The sequence below is a fragment of the Scatophagus argus genome, chromosome 3, assembly GCF_020382885.2.
Source record: "Scatophagus argus isolate fScaArg1 chromosome 3, fScaArg1.pri, whole genome shotgun sequence".
NCBI lineage: Eukaryota > Metazoa > Chordata > Actinopteri > Scatophagidae > Scatophagus > Scatophagus argus.
The window spans coordinates 22,135,506-22,159,598 of record NC_058495.1 but is presented as its reverse complement, the minus strand read 5'-3'; the positions used below and the strand labels follow the sequence as shown (position 1 = coordinate 22,159,598).

Below are 24,093 nucleotides of genomic sequence, written 5' to 3'. Positions count from 1 at the left end.
ACCTGAGCAGTTAATAGCAACAATAAAAGGCAAGTGGATGTGAGGGCCTCGTGGATTTGGAGTCCCTCCTGATGATGTAGTTCCTTCACTGATAATGGCCTTGTTAACTGAGATTCATTACTGCTTCATTCAGAGTCCCCAGGATATTGAGGGAGAGTGTTCTCAAACTACTGGGTTTGCCACGGTGAAGTCATACTGATGTGGTTTTGTGAGCTATTCGTGGAAGGTGGTGACAGTATCTTCCCTGACTCCTGATGATTCAGTTGACCTGAGACTGGGGCGGTGGGGGTGGTATTTGACTTTGTTTGCTACTCAATTCCACTTTCACACCAACTCTCGCTTTCTGTCTCTCTCCCTCTTTCTCACAGACACTTTCTCTTGCTCTTCAATTCACTGCCTCAAACATACGGCGATGCACACCTTGTTTGTGTGCAGGCTGCTGTTGTTTGATAGCCTGCTCTCCCAGTAGATCTTCAGACGTTGTTGTTGTTTGCCTGTATTCTTTGGCGTGTGTGACTTGCATTTGCCCAGGCTCCTTGGAGGGAGTTTGTTTTTGTTCTCAGTGTTGTAAACAGGGTGGGGCTCCATTCCCTAACCACTCAGTTGAAGAAGGTTATTTTCACAGGAGTTATTTTTTGTTTATCATTTCGGTCAATAGATTAGCCTGGGATGGAATTATGTGTTGGAGCAGATAGTGCGGCTAACCATTTGCTGCATGTGCTGACTAGATAAACACTTTGTCATGGTGATTAAAGAAGCACTCAGCCATGGTTTTGTTGGTATCTCTGGGTGGGTGATAATACAGTTGTATCAGTTATGTCTGTTCCGTTAGAGAAGTTTCAGTACCATTGTTTCCCTCCCAATACCTGTGCTGATATGAGTACTTATCTGATCCCTATCATTACTATTTTTATTTTATTTTATTTTTTTTTTTACGAGTTACTTTGTAACGGCGGTATATTACTAACCCTGCTCAGATTAAACCCTTTGTAAAACAACAGAACAGAAAGTGAATGCCACAGAAAATGTCTGACGATGATGTGACTGCTCAAACCTGCAGCCAAAACTTCAAACTTTAATATTAAGAGTATTAATAGTAATATTTAGATCATATTGGGACCTAAATGAACTATATACACAAAGAATTTTCATTCGTGCCATGTCTGTGGCTTTCGCCGAGTGGCTTAGCATCAGAGGATGCAGATGTGTGTAAAGTCCCTTTTAGATTGCTGGCAACAGCCGCAGCGGCTGCAGCTGATCCTGCACAGGTCTCACCAGAATCATACACCAGCAAGCGGGCCAGCGTTCACTGTGTGACACGCAGCAAGGGGCAGGTTTGACATGGTCAACTGCAGAAATTGGGAAAATCCGGGGCCAAGTTGGCGAGTGGGAAACACATCTTCCAGCTGTGCCACTTTTATAAGGTTGGTGTTACAGTGAATACAGGAGTGGGAAGTAGCTGAGTAGGCTATGTTCAGACAGCCTTATCTGAGTGCTGAATATTATGGTACAGCACTCTATATCATCATATAGATTGAGAACTTCAACTCACAGAGAGGGAGATGGGAGCAAAGTGCCAAAGAAGTTTGTTAAGTGGTTAATTAGTCTGTAAAATGGGGAAAACATTTAAAGAAATTTCTCATTGCAGTTTCCCAGAGCCCAAAGTGATGTCTTTAAATTGCTTCTTTTGTCCGCCCAACAATCCAAAACCCATTTACTATCAGAAAAGACAAAGAAAAGCAGCAAATCCTGAAATTTAAGAAGCTGGAACCAGCAAATGTTTGACATTTCTGTTTGAAAACCATGACTGAAACCATCAACTGGATATCAAAATAGTGTGCAATTAATTTTCTCATGTTCGACAAATTGATTATTTAATTCATTGTACATGTAATCCCACATTAGCATGAGCCCTGTGCGTGGACCAATTTACTCCCACCATATATTATGCAGGAAAAAACACACTCATAACTTAAATGAAATGAAATGAATGGTTAGGAATCCATCATAGCTGCATGATTTATCAGATCAGAATTGTGTTGTCAGATGGTCTTAAATGCATGTTGAATGACGGTAGGAGATGCTTCAGCAGCATTCTGAGTAATAACCCGGTGCTGGGAGTATTCCCCTGTTGAAACCAATATGCTTTACCTCTTGACACGGGTTGTCAAGTGACATAGCAGCAGGCAGTAACAACAGGCACATAGCTCATGTGTAAGATGTTATCTGTCAAAAGCTAATGAGTGTTTACAGTGGTGAGGGAAAGACAACTGCAAAAGTTCACTTTCTGCAGTTTGGTGGTGAGTTTTTGTACAAGAGCACAAACAAACACAAAAGCTCCAGAACGTTTCTGTCATAATCCAACATTTGCAGTTGATTTGAATGAGTTCATGCTGAATTCATTAACCCTGGCGGTGCTTGACTTATGAATGGGAGAACACACGTTTACATCAGTGGTGGAAATTTTGTTTAATGTTATTGTAGCTGATGAGACATTTATCTAAGTGACTATCAAACTAGTCTAAAAAAAGCTGAGATAAATAAGAGTATGAGTGGGTGTATGAGAGAGAGAAACTGAACTGGAACTGAAACTTTATTTGTTACTTATTTTGTTCCAGGTACTATAGTAAAAACATGAGAGAAAAAAAAAACTTGATGTAATGTGAATAGAACGTCAGTTGCGGATCAGAGTCTCTGTGAACAGTGACGACGACCAGTCGCAGCAAGGGTTAACTCCTAACAGCAGTGGCTTTCTGTATTGTATGCATGTAGAAAGGTTATGTGTTACACCACATCAAATATGTTTCACAGTCTGTTTATTCCCTTAGTTATGTTTAGTTTTAACTTTCAGGTAGCTGCAAATTTCTGATGTTTAATTGTGAATGTAAATATATGGATATTTGAACTGCATTGTTGTAAGTTTATTGTCAAGTAGAAATGTCTTTTATGATAGCAAATGAAAAGTCTTTGGGTTTTGAACTGTTGAACAAAAGAAACAATTTAAGACGTCACTTTGGGTTCTGGGAAATTGCGAGGAATTTTATAGACTAAATGATCAATCGATTTAATCTTAAAAATTATTGGCAGGTTAATCGAAAATGAAAATAATCATCACAGCCCTTTTGTAAATGCTAATGCAAATATGGTGTGGTTGAAGCAATCAGCTGTCCTAAGTTATTGGATATTTTTCTAAAAGCCTTTTCATGTTGTGCATATGGAGTGCATGATGTACAAGCTTTTAATGTGTTGACCAATCAATTCCTCACAGTTAGAAATGAGTAGATCAGTCTTTTCATATTGTGCTACAGACAGGAGTGTGGCCAGGATTTTGAGTGCATTTCTGTGTACTTTATACACAACTGTACGCAGTGATTGAAGGGCTAATTCAAAGAATTTTAATCACTCTGGCCAACCCCTCTTGCAGTGTCATCTTTTTTTGCTAATTCCCCATAAAATAAATGGATGAGTCTCTTTTTAGAGCATAAATGGCTACATTAGAATATGAGATGGATTGTGGATGAAAATTCTGTATCCCTCATTCTTTATCCCAGCTGCTTAGATCTCTTTCATCAATACTGGTCCCGTGTAATAAAGACCTCCTAGGCCACAGTGAAGTGTTCAGTTGAACCTCACACAGAGAGGAAGGACTAGAAAAAGCAGAGGTGAGAACAATTTGAGCGGTAAAATTGTGGAGTAGCAGCATGGGCAGTTTCAGAATCAGCTTAGCTAATGTAGGCTTTCACGCTGTGGAACCAATAATAGATTTGTTTGTGTTTAAGTCTCTCCACCTTCATTGATTGTACCGCCACACCCTCCTACCAGATTCAGGGTGACAGCTCTTTTTCCGCAAAATGAGATCATACCATTGAAGACTGTGTGTTTGTTCTCATCAGCGCCGACCACATAGTGCCAGTCAATATGTAAACAATGGCGGAGACGGTTTCTCATTGCCTAACTGACATTTCTCATTGCTTGGCTGATGATTCATCCGCAAGATGTCATCTCACAAAGTGTTTTCAGGGTGCACTGTAGGCCTACTCATGGCGGTTTCAGTAATTCACTCTGTGACCTTTGTCCACCACATTCGCTGCCATATACTGTATATCCTGAAGTTGTAGGCGATTCAAGGCTGCTCGCTTCATGTTTGGACTCTGATCCATAAATAAGCAACAGACAGACAATGCTGTTGTGAACTGCAGCTACACGTGTACTGTCATCAGCACGTGGGTCAAAAAAGTTCATCTGTATGGAGGGAATACAGAAAAAGCTGCATGGCATTATTTATGATTATTAGATTCCCACTGAAGTTTTGTTTTGAAAGTAATTTTGGAAAATAAAGTGTATTGTAAAACTATAAACCATTAAATATCGGTTTTGTTTGTATGTTACTGTGTTTTGTGTACAACAGACTGCTTCCAGAATGGGATTAATAAAGTTGTTTTTATTGCGTTGTGTTGTCGGGTTGATTGATAAGAGTTATGCACTGTACTTTGAGATAAAAGTTCCTTATCTGTCAAAAATGGATGATTTTTCTGTACTGTTATTCTGAGTTTGCTGTCAGGTTAAATTCTCTTGCCGTAAAGGGCCATTATTATGCAGAAACAGTTTAACAATAGATTTGGAGTGTATCATAGTGTTTATCAATATTGCATTAGAGGATTACATATACAGCGATAGAGGATTTTATCCACACTGCTGAGTCCTGTGTTACTCACTATGCTGATTCTGATGAATTGGAGCTGTTACAAGTAAATATCAGTCAAGAAATTTTTTTAGCTGTTTTGGAGAGAAACTATTTTTTCACAAATTTTGAGGGCATTTCTCATAAATACTCAAAAGAGGTGATTCTTAAAACTAATGGTCAGTGAGGTTAGAATACACAATATGAACACCAAATAGTGCTGCTGGATCAACTGTTTAAATGTAGACAACCAACTATGAGGCATTTTAATAGTTTCACATTCTGCAGTAAGTCTATTGTTTACTGAATTATAATGGGATTAGAGTGTGCAGTCCATGTTCTGCATTGTTGCTGTCTTGTAATTCAATCCTCAAACCAAAAGGAGGATTGCCAACTCAAAAAATGACCAACTCAACTGCAATATCCATCCCACTCTTAACTCCAGCTAACTAAGAGTTTTAAGTGCCTTTTTTTTCTTTTATGCTTGTTCACTTAGTAGATTTGGTCATTGGCAGCTGAACCAAACTCTCCTTTTGTACAAAGGCGTCTGGCAGTGAGGTTACAGGAGGCAATGATTTTCCTTGCTTTCATGTTCTCGAAATGAAACCTTAGATATTTCTCTCCACTTGTGCTAATGTAAATGATTTGCATGGAGTTTGTCCCTGCTGATCAAGGCTGTTTGGACTGTTCTTCTTTGGAACCATGCCAATTGAATTTTCTGCCTTCTAACACGCTTGGAGAGTGGGGAATATGGTTCTCATTGGGCCTGAGGCTTGATCTCCTTCTTGCCTCCCCCAATCCTTTCACATCACTCTGACAATGAGTGAGCCCGACCATCCCCAGATGACACACGTAATTAAAGAGTTGGCATTATAATTACAATGTGTTTATTGTCTGTTTATGGGTTTTGTGCAGTGCATAACGCACTGGGAGATTTCTTTGGTGTAAATGGATTCAGGGCTGTTAATATACTTGGTGGTAAATGCGATTTCGTGTGGTTAACATCTCGCTATCTCCTTTATCAGCCCTTTGACAGTTGCTCTGTTAGTCGCACGTACAACACAATTTGGCTGACAGTGGAACCTGGCACCCGAAGAAACCAAATTATTTAGTCATGGGCTTTTAACAGGCACAACGGTAAATGCATGTTAAGTAAATGATGCAATTTATTCCCTTCTCCTCATTGCCAGGCTGGCTGCCACGGGACTTCTGCCAGCTTTAAATAAGTGGTACCCAGATGGTATTCACATGATGCCCACTTGGTTACAAAACGTTCCTGGGAAATATAGCTGACTGCTACAACAATCAACGGGTCAGCCGTTGTGCCTGTTGCTTTTGCACTCTGCATGCGCAAAAATGGGTTAATGTTGTGTGTCACTTTGCTGAATTCTTTGGGAAGGTTGTTTCTCAGGGGTCCTAAATTGGAAGAGAGCCCTGTTAATGAGGAGGGAGGGACAGACAGAAAGGGGAGAGAGATTCTCTGCAGGAGTTTGTGTTTTTTCTCTCTGCTAATGTTGGGCCTCTTGGTTCTTCAGAAAAGGAGCTATGGAGGCAAGTGAGAAGCTTGGCCTCTGGAGTGATATAAGTCTGTCAACAAAGTGATCTCTTTCCCTTCCCATCTTTTTTTTTTTTTTTTTTTTTTTAAAAAAAGCAACATTTTCCTCTTGTCTCCTCTAATTTCTACTTGCCTCCTGCCCTGCAGCTGCTTGCTGTCCCTTGGTGAAGTAGTGAACTGTGTCATCTCCAGTCACTAACAACCAACAGCTGCAGCACCAGCCAGCGCTGTAGATCGAGGGACATTGTGAAACTGATTTTCTAATGCAGGGAAATAAATAAACAAAGCTCCTGGAAAAAAATAGAAACAATACCACAAACAACACCCAGCTTATGCAAATGCTGGGGAAATGTGTTCGCGAATCGATAAGCCCCGTTTGTGTACGAAGAGACTGTATGTCAAGAGTGACCATTTTACAGAGGTGCACATTACTAAGTTTACTGTTTTATCTGCAGTAGCTGCCCCCAAACATCTGTTTAGTTTTCCCTCCTCTACAGTTCATGTTAAACCCACACATTATGATGAAACATATAAACTGTTTTGTGTTTTGTTGGGTGTGCATTGCTGTCTGCACATAAGACACCAGATGTTGGAGGCAAAGTTTTTGTCATTGTGGTGGGAGAGGGGTCAAACTGTCAGTAGGTCGAAGGTTGAAGAGCATAAAAAACTGCGGTACCCACACAGTTAATTAGAGATGAGAGATTTATGGAGGAATGGAATATTTATGTCACTGCATTCGCTTCTTTTAGTTTTGCTGCTGTTGTTTTTAGTTAACCCCATTGTAAAGTATGAGTAGCCTGTCAGTCTGTTGCAAGGCATGACAGTTTCTTTTTTAATTTATTTATTTTTTTATTTTTCCCCATGTATGAAAAATGAAATCTTAACAGCTCTTCCTATTGTTTAGCTTTTTCTCCCAGTCACCTTGTAATTGTTTCTGTGTCATAAGCAGCTATTAGTATTGCTAGAAAATGGTAATGCTTTGAGAGACTCATCTCTCCGAGAGAATGGCTCTCTATCACACTCTCACATTCTTCTAAAAGGGAAAAGGAAGATGAATTTTGCCCATAAAGGCTGTATCACAAGGGCTTTTTATCCTAAATGGCTCTGGGGATTGTTATCTGTGGGAAGTGTGTCCTGCCTCCGTCGTGTTCAATCAAGTGTCCACTTAGCTGTGACTGGGAGTAATTGTTCCCAAGTGGGCCACACACTGACCTGTTAATGTCTGCGTTGACCCTATAACCTTGTCAGCACGTCTTGGGGAGGAGTTTAAATCATGTGGATCTCCTCCGTGTCTTTATGCTACCGGGTCAAGTGGGCGTCGGCCCTGGAAGACCACTCTCTTGTAATTGTCCTCAGCCGCATGGGTCAGCCATGGGTGCTCCCAAAGACCGGCTCTTATTAGATGAGGTGCTGGGAGTGGTGTGGCTTAATGGGTCAAGCCATTGATCCGATGCAGCACCAGTCTGCTCCACCTGATCACTGGATTGACTCGGGTTGATTGCCAAGCCTACAGCATTTTGTGAATATCACCTCTTGTTTATGTGTTACTTACAGAGCTCTTCTCCTTTTCCACATGACTTGACAGCATGACAACACAAAAGTCACCGTATGCATATTTTCATCATTGATGCCTGTGCAATGAAGCATCACATACCTCTGGATATGATGACTGACTCACTTACGGCCAGTGCCAGAAATCTGACAGAGCATGTCTGACTTGCATTGCTGTACATGTTACTTCCAGATTTGACTTCAGTTCCTATTTGCTATGAAACACAAAGTGGCAACACCAAGTAATAGAATCTGGGATGCTAAGAGAGTAATGCTGCTGGGGAAATTAGGATTGTCATGTAAAATAGAAGAAAAGTATGCATGCACGTTTTGCCTCTGGATGCATTCAGTACTAAGCACATGGTTCATATAAGACAAGCAAAGGTGGGTTAGGTGCTGAAGTAAAAATCATTCATTAAATGTTTGCCTCTAAAATTAAGCTGTTCTCTTTCAACAACCTTATAACTTGTGACTGTCTCACATTCATGGGGTTTTTGTCTACTGCTGACAGCACAACAAATATGTTGTGGCCTGTTCTGATTTAAAGAGCAAAAACCATCATTTGGCACCTGCTACTTATTTCTGACTCTTCTCATCCTCCTCAACAAGGATGGACAGCTTCAAATGCCTGTCTAGTTTGCTTGGAAACTCATAAATGAGTGGCAATTAACACACATGCTGCAAAGTGGCTGGATGTGGAGTTTCTTCGGAAACTGACACAGTTTGTAATTTGAGTGAAAGGGGGGATTACAACCACATGTTTCCACAGAGAAGGAGTGAGTCGAGTGTGTTGAGCAGCTGGCATGCAAAAGGCCACAAAGTGAGAATGCTTTACAATTAGAGGCAAGGTTTATACCAGCGTCTTAGCACGCAGTATATCTCAAAGTGTTTTGGTTGTTTCGTCGTTTTATGGACAGATTACACAGTAAACGTAACCACTTTATAAATGTAGTGCTTGTTAATTTGCAATAAAAGCTCAAAATCAGAACTACTTCTCTGTACGCTGCCCCCCCCAACACAGACACACACAGACACTGCTGTGCTATTTTAACATCCCATTTGTGAGACAGCACATAAATGCGGTTTTCTTTGAATCTTCTCATCACGTAGTTGTGTAAGCGAACTCAGGTCACAAGCCCTTTTGAAACATCTCACGATGTGCTGTGAAGGAGACCCGACATTGTGCCGGCTTTCTTTTTTCTTTTACACTGGATCAGGCAGCGTTGGCACATTGCCGCTTAAGTGTACGATTTTAGATGGTATGTTGGCATTGCGGAAGCAAAAGAGCTGAGATGTTGAACATAACAGCACACGTACCAGCCCCTGTCCTGTCCTGTTGCCTCACCCTTTTCACACACACTTTGATTTGGCTCTTTGCTGTTGGCTTAAAGGTAGAACAGCAATGCCCCCCCCCCCCCCCCCCCCCCCCCCCCCCCCCCCCTCCCTTGTCCTTCCGTGTTGTATGGAATGATGAGGAGGAATAACACTGCAAAATTTCCACCTGGAACAGGGCCCACTGAGGGCACTCCTGGAGTTGATTTGGCCTTTTTGAGGGGCATGAAGATAAAATAGTGCAGCTTTAAATCCATGGCAGAGGCTGTGCAAGGTGGACTTGGTGTCTGTTGGTCTTAACATATTTTTGGAAGTAATGACAGGGATGTAACCGAGTAATCTGAGGGTCTTATCTGGGGCCGATGGCCTGCTGAGGAATGTGGACGGGCTGCAGAAACAACGGCTGCACTAATGGGGTTAGCTGAATTCCTCTCTGGTGAATTATGAGGAGTTGGGACGTCGCGGCTGCGGTTTGTTGTGTCTGGTTGGAGAGCTACACACAAAAACAGAGTTATAGATTTGGTTTTGACACACGCTTTCATAGAACAGGCCAATTAACTGGGAGCTGAATTGCTTGGCTGTGCTGCTGGAGACACAGCCACATTAAACAGCAAAGTGGTACACACATATATCATGGGACAACAAGCCACACATGCAGCCATGACTCCTGTGACAGGGATAAAACCAGAAGCCATCCGTTCTGCTGCCTCATTTGCATGATCTGAACCGTATCTGGAAGTCATTAGCATCTTTTCCACTTGTTTATCTGGCTACAGATGAATGCTTTTGAGCTTAACACCAGGTTTTTGAATAAACACAATATCCAGCTTGTCGTGGATGTTTTTTGTAGTGGTACAAGTCATGCATCATTAATAAAAAAAACATGTAAGATTACAAATATTTGTTTTTTTTATTGAGGCGGAGACAACTGTAGCGTTTGTAGGTCGCAGTATCAATGAATGTGAATGTATTCTCCAGAGCAATCAGGCTATCTCATCATGTTCATGCTGTCAGCTTTTCGTAATGAAATTTTTGTCATGTGGTATCAGTAATGTATTTAAAATGAAAGTTATTGCTTTTTCTTCTCATATAATTTTTCTTATTGGGAAACTTCACAGAAAAAAATTTGGTGGATCCTGTAGTTAATGGAAACAAATACAGAGTATGTGGTTGGATATTGTTTTATTGCAATTCATGTCCATTTTTCTAACTGTGACTGAGAACACATACAGCTGTATGAAATTATTGCATCTTGTTTTTTTATGTGGGTATTGCAAAAGTGCTCTAACAAGTAAACAAAGGCAGACTTCGTCACATACTTACTGTTTCAAAGTGAGAAATGAACCACAGAAACCAGTGACTTGGAACACTTTTGCGAGTATTTGACATCGTGCGGCCGTCATAGCTGCTTATCTGCATGTTCAGATATGAAAGATAACTTAATATGCATGTAGGCCAGGTGATGCCAGGAGGAATCAGTGTGTCATATCAAATACTTGTGGCTGATGATCACTTTTACTTTTACCCATACTCGTACCATTTTTGTACACGTGGGCTCCATGGGCCAGGTTAGGGGCTTTCCCCACCTTTCACTTCCTGTTTGTAATCGTTGTATCTTTCCCCTTCCTTCCTTCCCTCTCTTTCTGTGCCTGTCTCTTTCTCTCTCTCTCTCTCTCTCTCTTCCTCTCTTTCTCTCTCTCTCTCTCCGTCACTGTGTCAGTGTCCTCTGTGAAACCCCCGTGGTCCTGCCCTCAAGACTGTGAGCTGAATTCTGATTGGAGGAATGGAGTGCCCATCTGTCCTGCAGCAGTGATCAGGGTATGTGGCAGTCCTCCCACTAACGTCTCTTATTTCATACAGTAATGTGTGCGCTGTTTGTCTTTGAAGTGAGTCCAGAACACCATTAGGTCTGACTATTTGGCTTTTTTCTATCAGGCCGTGATTAGCTTGAGATTTTCTGAGCTTTTCATCGGTTTGATCGTTCAACTTTTCAGGAAAATGTGCATGGATGTTGAAAACATACACAAGTATAATACAGAAGAAGGCTGAAGATTTGGGGGAAATTATCTAATTGTGATTTTACTGACCAATACTGCAAATATGTTGTGTGAATGACTCTCATAAGAGTATAAATGGTGACCCTTTCCAGGCCTCATATATCTGATTTTGCCAGCCATTTCAAAAGGCCTGGGACTGCTCTTGTGAATGGCCGTCTTTCCAGTTAAAATCAGCAGAGTCAACCAGGACTCCTAAACGACCCTTCAAACTCAAGTTCCCATACTCCTGACTTAATAAGCTTAAAACAAAGATCTAATCTTCTTACACTGAACTACAAGATCAGGGATTCGTGTTCTCTGATTCGTGATCCGTACTCTCTTAATCATTTTACTTAGCTAGCTTCTGACTACCTCTCTGTCAATAATAACTGTATATTAGTTTAAATTGAAATGTATATTAACTGTTTTAAGAATCAGTCAAAGTGAACTCACTGTATCATCATCATGTAAGTAATCATTATTGATTATCATTATTGATATATTTTTTTAAATTATATTTAAGTGGTTAAGTTACCTGAAAACTTTCTGTTTTTTATTATTTATAATTTTTTTTAATGTTTCTCTAATATTTATAAGGAATCATGCTAATGTTGACCTTTTAACTACTCCATATTTTTGCTCATACACCTCAGAATTGTAGGGGTGTACAATACCTGCCACATAACTTAAATATTACATAATAATAGTCTTTAAATGATCAGCATATAATGATACATGATTATCTGTGAATAGTATTGAATAATATGCAAAATATTAATCTCTTGATACCATGCATCTTGTAAATCAATTAAATCACACTTATTCACAAGTCACATACATGTTGTGTACATGTTCTAAAGTTTATTTCAGAAGTGTCCAGCACAGTAGCAAGAGATATTTACGTTACCACGGTAACGCACAGAGAAGTTGTTCTCTGCACTGACCCTTCCAGGGTGTTTCGAATGGAAGTGTCCTTAAATTTCTTTTTCTTTAACAGACAATCCCTCAACAAGAAGCAAATAGTACAACATTAATTCTAATAATGATAATAATATTGATAATAAAGAATACAGTTAATTTCACACTTGAAATCAATTAAACATTTGACATCTGCATGCTGCCCCTGTAGTTGAATGTTGCCCCTTCAGCACCACTGTGTTCATGACTCTTAATACCTTTGGTGTTCTGTAGTCTTCCTGTCCCTGCTCTCACCTCTGTCTGCCGGGAAGCCCTGATTGGCTGAGCACTTTCTGCACTATAGTCTGGCGGTTTGCCAGCCATGCTGCCAGTTGCTGCCGTGCCCCCCGATCAGAAGAGAATGTGACATTTGTGCAGAGGTAATGGAATCTGCTTGCAATTAAATCTCTGACTGTGAAGAGGAGTCTGTCTCCTCCCTGCTCCCCCCACCTCCATCTCCTGCCATTACCAGCAGCAGGGGGGGTCAGGCGCGAAGATGAAGCCTTCCCAGCAGGCACCTCGCTGCACTGTCTTTCCCAATCTCCATGTCAGGTTGTGTTTTTAACTTTACCGCAGAGGCCCGGCCTGTATCTGACAATTAATCAGAGAAAACATCCTTTGTAGAATCTCTCTAAATGTTGTGTAAGAATTAATATTCAATTATAAACATTACATCTATCACAGTGTTGATTGTCTTCTCCTGCTCAGTGTTGAGTTTGGCAAGACTTTTAGATTTAGTTCTGTCACCTAGTAAAAATTATATCTGGTTTAAAGTCACATTCACAGTCAGTTCTAATGGTTTGTTGTGTGAGTTTTATTCGTAATTTTCTCAGACAGTTTCATGATACTATAATGGATTGTAAGCATTTCTTCTGGCTACAAAAACTCCCATAAGAAGTAAAAATAGCTTGAAATTGTATTATCATCGCATCTTTTGTTATGTACACTACATGTGAACCGTTGACAAAGAAATTTTCTTATTTTGCCCAGTGAATGTGCACATTTCAAAGCATTCTATGTGCGATTGTAGGTATCAGTATTGAATAGGCATCGAAATATCCTGTTTAGAGTCGCCAGGTTTGCTGGCAATCTGTTTAAGCTAATTCAGCATTATGCAAAATGATATAAATGTTCATTCAGGAGCCATTTGTACCTTTGCACTTGCAGCTAAATGATTGGTTAAAAAGGAAAACAACCAACACTTTGGGAAGAGCTGCTGCGATCTTAATTAGGTGATCGAATACAGATTCAGTTGCAAAATTTTTCTTAATGAATGTAGCACCGATTCTGCTCTGTTATTTTGATTTGACTGTTGTTGGGTGGTTGAGTATGTTTTGATAACTTTTTTTGTAGGGGGAGTGGTATAAAGCAAGAAAAAAAAAATGAAACAGAGGGTAGATTCATGCATGGATGAGGAGAGGGTCATATCCCTCTGCTCCTCCTTCTCTGCTGCCCTGCCACTACACTTAACGCCTCATTTGTGGGCTTTGTGGCCAATGGCTTGAGTCTGTGATCTGTTGCCATAAAAGGCAGCTTTTCCCTCTCTGCTGATGGGGCACTTGCTTGTGGTTTAATACTAGACCCCCCCCACCTCCCACCCCCCTATAGGCGGACTCATATCTAATGGATATGTATATCCCCATCAGGACAGCTCATGAACATAAAACTCTGTGCTGCCATTGTGCTTGGTGGAGCTGGCTTGGGAAGGACAGAGCCACGACATGCAAGCATTTCCCTTGAACTCGGTTAGAAGTACTTTCTATCTGTGTTCCTCACCCACACTGGGTGGACGGAGATGCAGGATATCCAGGTCAAGGTTTGGCTAGATCCTCCCTGTGTCGTTCATGACCTGTGTGGGTCTGAAAAAAAAAAAAAGGCACAGTCTTGTTTCACATGTCTGTTCAAGCAAGAGACTGGACTCCAGATACACTTTGAATATAGAATTTTTAATACCTGTTCCAGTTCATTTAAACAAATGAAAGACTACATTTGATTTTTCACATACAGAACATTGGAACCCAGCGAAAATATGACTGGTTTTCTGTCATGTTCAACCTTTTTTTCACATTCAGCTTCCCTGGTAATGTATTTTGTGATTATGAATTATTAATGTCAGTGTTGGTTGAAGGGAGTGTTGTCTCAGAAAATAAAGAGTGTCACTCTGCTTCTTCTTGTTTCTTCACCCAAGGGTTAATTTGAACGATCAAATGAACCTCCCTATTTCCTCCCTGCACTATGGGTCATAATGAAAACCGCTGGGTCTTGCCTTTATTCACTAACATCCTGCTCAACAAATACAACACCATTCCTCTTGGCTCTCTCTATTTTCCTCTGTTGCAGACGGCTTTGTTGCATCGTGTGATGCAGAGGAAAAGGCTTCGCTCGGGGAAGGAGAGAGAAAGAGGCTGACTCGATTAGTGTCATTCGAACGGTGAATTAGATCAGTCTGACAGATAGATGCGGAAAATTGTTTTAATTGTATAATTATCTGTGGCTAGCCACTTGTGCGGAAAAGTGCTGTGATGTGGGTGAAGGCCAGGGAAGAACACATTTTGGCCTTTATGTGCTTATTTTGCCTTTGTACAGGAAATGAACAACAATCGGGGGTCCTGAGGATAAAACATAAACACACCCAAACATGCAGACACACTCACACTCCCTCTGGGCATGCTGTGACATGCTCAGTGAGATTCTGCTCTTTAAAGTAATGTGTCTGGCCAGTGAGCCTTCTCCTCAGGCAAAGAGGAGGACGCCTGGATCCGTCTGATCAAGATGGCACAGCTTAACACAAATGTAACAGCTATGCAGAGTGACTCACTTAACATGGCTTTGAAGAGAGAAGGAGGCCTAGTGCATACAATTAGGAACTGACGGATCATCCTTTTGTTAGTAGTCAAGGAGGCTGATAACTGATAAACATTTGCAGTAAAAATCAAATTCTTGCCTATTGTACTTCCGATACTTCACTCCAACTACATTTTGGAAGCAGAGAGGCAAATATTGTACATTCTACTCCCCTGCACTTAATTTATAGGTTACTAGTACTTATTTAAGGTACTAGTTACTTTCCGGTTTCAAATTATTAATATAAAATAAAAATCTGATATTATGAACACTGAACCATAAAGATGCTAAAAATTGGTTCCGACATTCGGCCAGTCTGATAATCATCTATTCCTGCATACAGTTATACATCAGCAGTTTGCTTAACCGCATCAAGCTGGTTTCTGATAAGATGTAAAATCTGAGACTGTGGACCGATGGCACTAAATCTTGTCTCCTGAAAACCACCTGTATCAACTACCAGTTTTTTTGAAAAATAACATTTACCCTCTCCTTCTGGTTCAAACGGTGAGGTGCGACTTTATTGAAACTTGTGTTTTGTTGTGTGCACAGTATTTAACTGTGGGACTAATTTATCTTAGCCTCGCTTCCTTCATCCTCCAGTCCTCAGATCACTGTTTTTATGGTTTTGAATAGAAGTAGACTCCCGTTGCATCCTCTGCACGTAGAATGTCATCACTGTTAAAGCAGGAAACTGCTTAGAATTAAAAATTGCTAATTGTTTTAACGAAGATTTTGTGTATGGATTAAACAGTTTAGGGCGACGACTGCCCTCATTTTATAATCCCAACTGAATCACAGTTTATCAGTGGCAAATTTTGTAAACTATGTATCACTGTGTTTGGTGTCCTCCAATTTTACATATGACCATTTTAATTTCAGTGATCGTTCAGTTTTTATACAACATCCAAACGTCCCTACAGACAGATGCGTCTCACAGTCTTGACAGATCTGTTACTGAATGATTTTTCAAGCCTGGTGGGCGAAGCTAAGCTCAGGCCATACACGGATGCACTGCAGTCAGCAGCTGCATGCAATTTTCAGCTCAACTCATTCAACTGTAATAAAACAATGCTAGGAGTGCCGGAGGACCGTGGGCCTGCGTCCTCTCACTTTTGAAGAAAAACCGAAATAGGAAATAGGACACAGGACAGTATAAACATTAAGTCGAGCTGCTGTCATATTAATTCCCCTTACTGAGTGGTTGTTTCTCTTTGTGATTTTTGTCTATAATCAAAAACATTTTGTTATATAATACGCAGGTTGGTTAGCCATCACAGCAAGCAGGCCTTTAATACGCAATTAAATAGCAGATATTCACATACTCAAGTCTGATGAGTCTTGCAACACAAAGCAATTTACTGACTGAGTGCTTGTCATGTCTCAGTTGTTGCCTTCGTCATGCTCTGTTGTTCAGTTGCATCTCCTGTGATAATACCCAGGGGATTAGCAGGTAACAAAGCAGCAACACTCCTTTGAGGATGTCGCGCGTGGCTTTGAATGTCTCGCACAATACTTCATAAACGGGGGTGGGGTGGAGGGGGGTGTGTGTACCACCAAATGGTGGTTTCCCGGCTACACAGGGAGCCTCCTCCTGGATAATGTGGTAATGAAAGGTGACAGGAAGGACTCAGGGTCTGGAACGAAGCCGGGGCAGCTGGTCAGAGCAGGAGAATAGGAAGCGGTGTGCACCCGGGCTAAAGTGCAGTGAGAAGCAAATTAAAGCTCATATCTGCCATCTCCCTCGCCTCCCTGCACTTTCCTGTTTGGACTTGAAGGTGATTGGGAGCCAAGGCGGTGACAGTTGACGGAAGCTACGCGGAGGAGAGAGTATTTATTTACAGTGTGATGCAGCGATGCTCGTTCAGGATGCGGTTTCACGCAGGATGTACCCCCCCCCTCTCCCTACACACACACACGTACACACACACACAAACACACCTCCTCCCATCGTTCTCATCTCCACCCTCACACTACAATCCCCAGGTTTGATCAAGAATGGGAAGTGGGTTATTGGGGAGGAGGGGTTGGCCTGCTGCAGGGCCAGGCGGGCTGTATTGTGTAAGAGGCTGGGTTTGGATACAGCCGGCAGAGAGCTCACTCAGCATGCCTTCCTGCCTGGCCCAGGAGGAGGTATCAGAGTCAGCACAGGTCACTGAGAAAAAGGAGTGTGAAGCATTAAGATCGTGACAAAAATTTCTTTTGGTGTTACCGAAAAAAGAAGCGAGAGATTTATGTAGTTGAGAAAATTAACAAAATTGAGCTTGTGTAAAAGAAAGAGTGTGTTTCAAGGTAATTCAGAAAGGGTGTGTGTGTTTGTGCATATGTGTGTGTGTGTGTGTGTGAGAGAGAGAGAGAGAGAGGGAGAGACAGAGAGATAGAGCGAGCCCTGCCAGGAATTCCACCTTGTAAAGCAGGGGTTGTGGGGACTCGAAGGTTTGTAAATCCTAGTAATTATGCTGTACACGGTGGTTGCAGTACAATTGACTTTGTCGTCATCCCACAGTACCGTATTCATATTAAGGTAAACTGCACATTTTAAAGATGCAAGTGTGTGCAACATTATTTCTTACCACCTAATAGATATGCAAGAAATTTTCCTTTTTAGTCAGATAGAACCGAACATGTAGCAGGCACAACTTTATCTTTCATCTGGTGGGATACTGAGTGGTAAACATGTGGGTGCGTGGAAAAGGAAAAAGGTGAGCCGTTCAGATCTCTGCACACTGGCTGTCATGTTGGCATTAATCTGCCCAGAGTTTCAAAGGCAGGTTTTATGACCTGCCTTACAGCCTCATCTATGTGGACAGCAGCATCTAAACTCTGGAGAACCTGCCACATAAAACCCACATCTGTTAAAACCTAAATTGCAAAACAGCCCCCGCGTGTCCAGGCAGCGTTGAGTTAATAATACACTCAAAGTAACAGCTTATAACACTCCCCGCAGCAACAACAGCAGTGATTGTCTTAGATTCACTTCTTTTGATCAGCTCTCATATCTTTTTATAATTTCATGTCTTTTTCAGTGTTCTTAACCTTCAAAGAGTATCTTTCTGACATGCATAATTTCTGCTACAGTGGAGGGTTTCTGTCTACTCAAAAAGACTGCAGAAAGCGTGCAGTGTTTTTGCTAGATTTTGTGAAGGTATAGTTGGGGGGAGGGATGGGAAAATCCTCTCTTTTTAATCTGTTTAAACTGAGTTCCTGTCAGAAACCTTTCAGGTACATGAAACCGAATCAACTTTGAGAACACTAGCTAGCTTTGCCTGCATAGTCAACACTTACGGTGAGGACCGACCACTCCCTTTACATTGAACAGCTTCAATTTGAGCGGCACAATGTCTGACAAATAGCAGTAAGCACAGCAATAAGAGAGGATTGCTTCTGCTCTAAAAAGGCTACTATCATAAGTATGTCACCAAATAAAGGTAAGTATTACACTCGGTGCTGAGGTCTAACATCACAGCACGAGTATGTGAGGTACTATTAACAGATCTGTGAGTGATGCAACTTAAGCAGCAGTTGTCATTACAGGGGCGCAGTTATTACGCACTTTTGCCAGCTCAGTCTCTTAAAGAGGAAGTGTGGCTTCTCCCCTTAAGGCATTCAGTCATTGTTCCTATCTGTACTGTACTGCATGTTGATGTCTGTGTCCTCCCTGCTCCCTCCACCCTTGTGGGTTAGCTGTGTGCCAGTGAGTTCTTTCAGGGAACAGACACCTAGCTTACAGGGCCTGGGGGAGGGAGGATGGGACACCAGCACAAAACAACACAAATCTCAGGGCTGATTTGAGTTTTTCTTCAAAGGCACCTGGCAAATAACCTGAGGGAGAACCGCTTACATGCAGCTCTGTTTGTTGTACATACAGTGTATTTTGTAAATGTTGTGCAGAGATATTGATGCAGACTGGATTCTCTGTGAATGACAACCAGGAACCTGTAATGGCAGTTTTAGTAGTACAAAGTAATACAGCACATTTTCTGCATATTTTGAGCAGGTAAAAGGTTTGAATGAATCTGTAAAGAGACACATCTTCAGTTGTAATGAGTAAAGGCTTATTTCCATTCATAAGGCAAACTAACTCTGTTCAAAAACAAGTGATTTTAGCCAACACTGAGAAGGTCAAATAATTTCCAGATTGTGTTGTTCAGTGCTTTTACTCAGAGAGTCCGGCTACAACACCTGTTACTGCTAAAAGCATAGAGGGAACAATCTTACGGAATCCAGTGTTTCTTATTCATTCACCCCTGGCTTGTGATGCTGTCTGTAATGACAAAATGGTTACATCTTGCATGAATTGGAAAAGATTTGTTATTTATTGTGATATTTGAGTGCAAGCTGGGTCTTAGCCTAATTGATGTTTTGGAAGATGAGCTCAATTGGATGAGTCATAAGGCCTATTAGCAGTTTTATTAAATGCCTCCACAGAAAAGGGAAAAAAAAACGTCAGCTGTTGAATATGCCCTTCCTAGAATAACAGGAGGTTGGATTGGTAAAAGGCAAATAATATATGTGTGAGATTGATCAGTGAGTAGCGACCCCATTATCTCCTGAGATGTTAATTACACTGTGCTCAGCTTGCATGTCAAAAGGCAGATAATTGAAGAAGGTAAAAGATGTGTCACAATTTATTTATGCTTTCACTTGGAGCTGGTAGAAGAGCTTCTTTCTTCTCCCCTTTTTATCTATGATGTATTTATTGTTGGGTAGTATTACATTGTCAGAGTTGATAATTTTGCAAGGATAGTCCTGTGTGTGTGTGTGAGAGAATCTGTGTCATCTCTGTATTTCTCGTTGCAGCTTTCTGAAATGATTTAGATGAGATTATCTAAACCTCTTAAAGATCTTGCATTTATCTGTTGCTGCTAATTTCTAGCTTCATTTTGCTTTTACTTTCAATAACTTTTTCTACTATATCATGTGAACTGAAAGTCTGCAGTCACGCTGACATTCTGCCTCTGTTGCTATTAAGTGTAGGTCTGAAAATGGACAGGAGTGTAACTCGGGTAGCTCCTAAAAATTTCATTTGATCTGAACACAAAATGGGACTGTCCTTCACTGTATTAAGTTAAAGCCGGTGTCATAACAATCTCCCATCTACAAATGATATTGTCTAGTTGTGATCAGTAATGACTGACATTGCTACAGTGACTGCAGCACAGTGGCAAGAGTGGCGAAGCACAACACAAACATTAAAAAGAAAGGAAAAAAGAGGAGGGAGACATTTTGAGAGAGTCTTGGTACTGCTTTCCAGGGTTAAAGTGACAGTATCTGCCAGAGTGGTCCTCTGAAATACACGCTGAGGTGAGAGGGCGCAAAAAGCACCAGAAACCCTTTCAGAGGTTTTTCTTTTATTAAAATTGTTTCTGTTTTGAGTGCAGTTCCCCCACTCAAGCAGCTTGGTGTCTTTCAACTTCCTATTGACAGCATATACGCCATAGGGGACATGATGTACTTAAAAAAAAAAAAAAAAAATCTTGTTTGTCATTTCGCATGCTTATAGCGATAGCGTCAAAACTCTGTTTCCTGTGGTTTCCTGTGGAGAACTGTGGTGTCTCTGTGTGCTGCAATTTACAAGTCAAATGCACGTGATCACTGTCTGCACTTCCAAAAGCGAATGTGCAAATATGTACACTCACACACACACACACACTCTCTCCTAAATCTTCCTCTCCTTTTTGTGTTGTCATCATGACTTGGGGTGGGCGGAGCCTCAAGGGAGTGGCCAGACTGTGGTTATCACACCTTAGGGGTTGATGGACAGTTTCTGCACAGATGATTTAGTGCATCACCTGGTGGACACTGCTAAGAATGTGCACCACATGATGAAAATCCAGCAGAACATTGTGAAATACACTGTAGTGACCATACTAGGAGTGAATGTGCATAGCTTCTGCAATTGTGAAATTTCTGTAAATAATAAAATAAAGCATATCTATCTATCTATCTACCACTGTACGTGGCTAACAGCACTAACAGTTATTTTTGGTTTTGTAGTTTACTTTCACTTCATTTGTTTATTTCCTCTGTTTTTCTCAAAAGTGGATTACATACACTGAGGATCACTGATTGAAACTAAATTACTCTTACATCAGATTTGGGAAATTTTCAAGTCTGATGTAACAGTAGGAGAGGAAAAGACAAAGGTCCACAGGAGCTTTAATGTGGGATTTCTCTCAGGTTGCTGTTGGAAGTGTTTAAGTCCACCTTGTCCTAGAAGGAAACGCGGCACAGAGCTGAAGCTGAGGGCCATAGTACAGGTTCACATCTTTACTTTACATTGTCTGACCAATATCTACAATCCATTAGCATCTTTCCACTTGTTTTTCTGCTTTTAGAGCAGACCCAAAGGCTCCATGAGGAGCAGACAATGAACTTCATTGGATTTAAAGTTTTTATGGCATCAAGTTTGAAGTGTTTTTCTCATTTTGGCCACTTTTTGTTCGCCAGAGAAAGACCTGCTCTCTCTGATGCCAGCAAGCTGTATTTTGCTGTAACACTGCAGTCTTATCTGCGCTTGAGGTCTGTACTTTAATGGGCTTTATTGATCTAAACAACATCAGGGGTTGCGGTGATGTTATTAAGGCAGAGATAACTTCTGTGTAATTCCACTCCAACAATATATTAGCCTTTTATTGGTCTAAATAACTTTGCCTTTTAGACAGTAATGCACCAGTAAGTCACAGCAGCTCTTCATGTCGGCAGGATCTTAATAAAGCATTTCCTCTGGACATCCTGCTGCGGAGAGAGTGAAAAACGACAGGTTAAAAGGCATGCTGGGAAGTTTCCATGCCATCACTGTAAATTATCTCTTTTGAATACATAAATAAAGCTAGAAGAGGGCTGTGAACGGGAAGGTGGTATCAGATCGGTGCAAGTTTGTACAAAAATGTGTGTTCTGGTGCTTTCTCTGTTTGACACATGGAGATGATGTGAGAAAACATCCTGCGTGTTCAAAAGGAAAATGAACTTGAATATGTGTGACATCATGTTGACAGAAGCAGAGCGGTGTTGTGCTGTTAGCATGTGGTTATTTTCGCTGCTGAAATACAATCAACTTACTAATTAATGATTTGAAATGTCAGTCAGTCAAAGTGAGAGATTTTTGCAGTTACAGGATCTGACAAGTTTAGTGTTTGCACGTATGTATAATAACCTCCTTGAGGTGTCCAAGTGGTTGTAATGACAGTACTGATGATATTAATTGTAGCCAGTGATGAAATAACATAACATAACATTTCCGCACTGAAACTTCTAAAATGACTAGACATTTGTTATACATTTTGTTGAGTTGCATATGTTTGTAACAATGTTCAAACCTAGAGATATCTGTAATTTATTTAAAATGAAGTTTCATTGGTCGCCTGTCACTGTAACTTATACGAGAGAGTCTGGGTGAGGAAGAAAGTCGGGGAATGTGCCTAAATGTAACATTTGTGGGGGGGGGGATTTCGGTTCGAAATTGATTGAAATAAGCTTTCATTTTGAGTTGAAATCAAACGCAGGACTAGCGATTCACCCAGTACTTTCTTTTCCTCTCCCCCCTGCCTGCTTCTGGCACACATCAGCTCTTTAAAGAGCGAACCATTGATTTGTCTTTCTTTTTGTGGTTATGAACTGGATGGGACTGAATTGTTTTGCAGTTGTAGAGAAAACAAAATGGCCTCTTTAACAAGTGGATCGAACTCTGAGACGGGGACTGGGAACATCAAATTGAATCTTGACCTTGAAATTGAAAGACAATATGAATCATGGATTTGGAGAATCTTGACACCCCTAGTAACATGAATAAAACTTAGACACATAACCTCACCCACAAACATTTAAGCCTTACTTACTACACCATCACAATGCATCTTCAGTTTTCATTGTTTTGAGTGAGAAGCCCCTAGTGGCAGAAATTACCGTACATACTGTGCCTTCAAAGTGTAAAGCAAATAAGAGTGACAATACGAGTCAGTAGGAGCTTTAGAAGTTCTTTAACGGTTTGTTTAAGGTTGATTAAGCAGCCACAGTTCAATGAGTTAAAACTATAATAAGGGCAATAATGTGATGACATAAAATTAAATTAATCAGTGTTTTGTATTACTGTTTATTGAGGTTTTTCTTTATTGATTTAATATGCATGCTGCATTGTGCGTCTGCAAACGTCCTAATGGACAGTTGCAATATTTTTCTCTCATTTCAAGGGCAGCATATATCTAATATTTATATGAAACAATGAACCCATTTATCTAGAAGTGTGTTTTCAACGGCTGGAGTGGGGGGATGGGGGTAGGGCTTTATAATTTGCAGCTATTTAAAGCCTTGGTTTTGGTAATGAATTATTTTGTCATCTCCACTGTGATGAGATTCATCTTTAATAACTGTAACAATTATTTTATTAAAAAGAGAAGCCATGCATTATGGCTATCTCACCAAGGTCTCAAGCTGGAAGGAATTCTCATTAAGAGCATTATATTACCCTGGTGTGCTTTCAGTTGGATGTCCCGCTGAAATTACATTAGGTGTCAACAATGTTTGTGTTAGAAGTAAGCAGTCATATTTACAGAGGCTAGCTTTTTCATTTGCTGCCTGACACTGGGAGATGAATTAAAACAGATACTAATGCTCTGTATCTGATTAAGTCACTTAGAGAGAAGCTCCTCTAAAGTGCTGACTTTTAATAAAAGGCAAGCACTGTTCTATCATCAGTGTAGGCATAAATCTTTATTTAGAGATGGGGAACTTTTGATTTCTTGAGATTATTTTGTGATTTATTTAGTTGGCACCCAAGACTTTTATTGCCCTGAGCTCCCTCCCAAACTGTAAGCATCAGGTTGTTTGTATCGTGATTGATTTATCAGTGTCTTTTCATCTACATCCTGTGTTTCTTCTGATGGTTAGCGTGTTGTGCAACATTGTGTTCTGTTAATGTTTTCAGGCCCAGGGCTGCTGCTAATGACATGGTTGTAATTGTTTGTCAGTGTGATAATGTGTGATTTCCTATTTCCATGTGAAGTTGGACATTTGATGAAGGAGGGATCGTGTCAGGAAGACAAAGTGCTGTCATTTGTCACTGGCTAAATGAGCTTCTCTCCAGACATCCTCTTGGTTTTCCCTGGCAATATTGTATTCACAATCACAGATCCTTTTTT

At 40.8% G+C, this 24,093-nt stretch overlaps 1 protein-coding gene across 16 annotated transcripts in view; it reads left to right on the top strand.

The window, feature by feature from the left end:
* foxp1b (forkhead box P1b) overlaps positions 1-24,093 on the top strand; it is a 149,579-nt gene that overhangs the window by 7,273 nt on the left and 118,213 nt on the right. For 14 of the 16 annotated variants that reach the window (XR_006843025.1, XM_046384756.1, XM_046384751.1 and 11 more), the window contains exon 2: positions 10,840-10,937. The exons of the other annotated variants lie outside the window; for them this stretch is intronic. The gene's annotated coding sequence lies outside the window, so the exon portion shown is untranslated. The remainder of the gene's footprint in view (positions 1-10,839; positions 10,938-24,093) is intronic. 16 annotated transcript variants of the gene reach the window in all.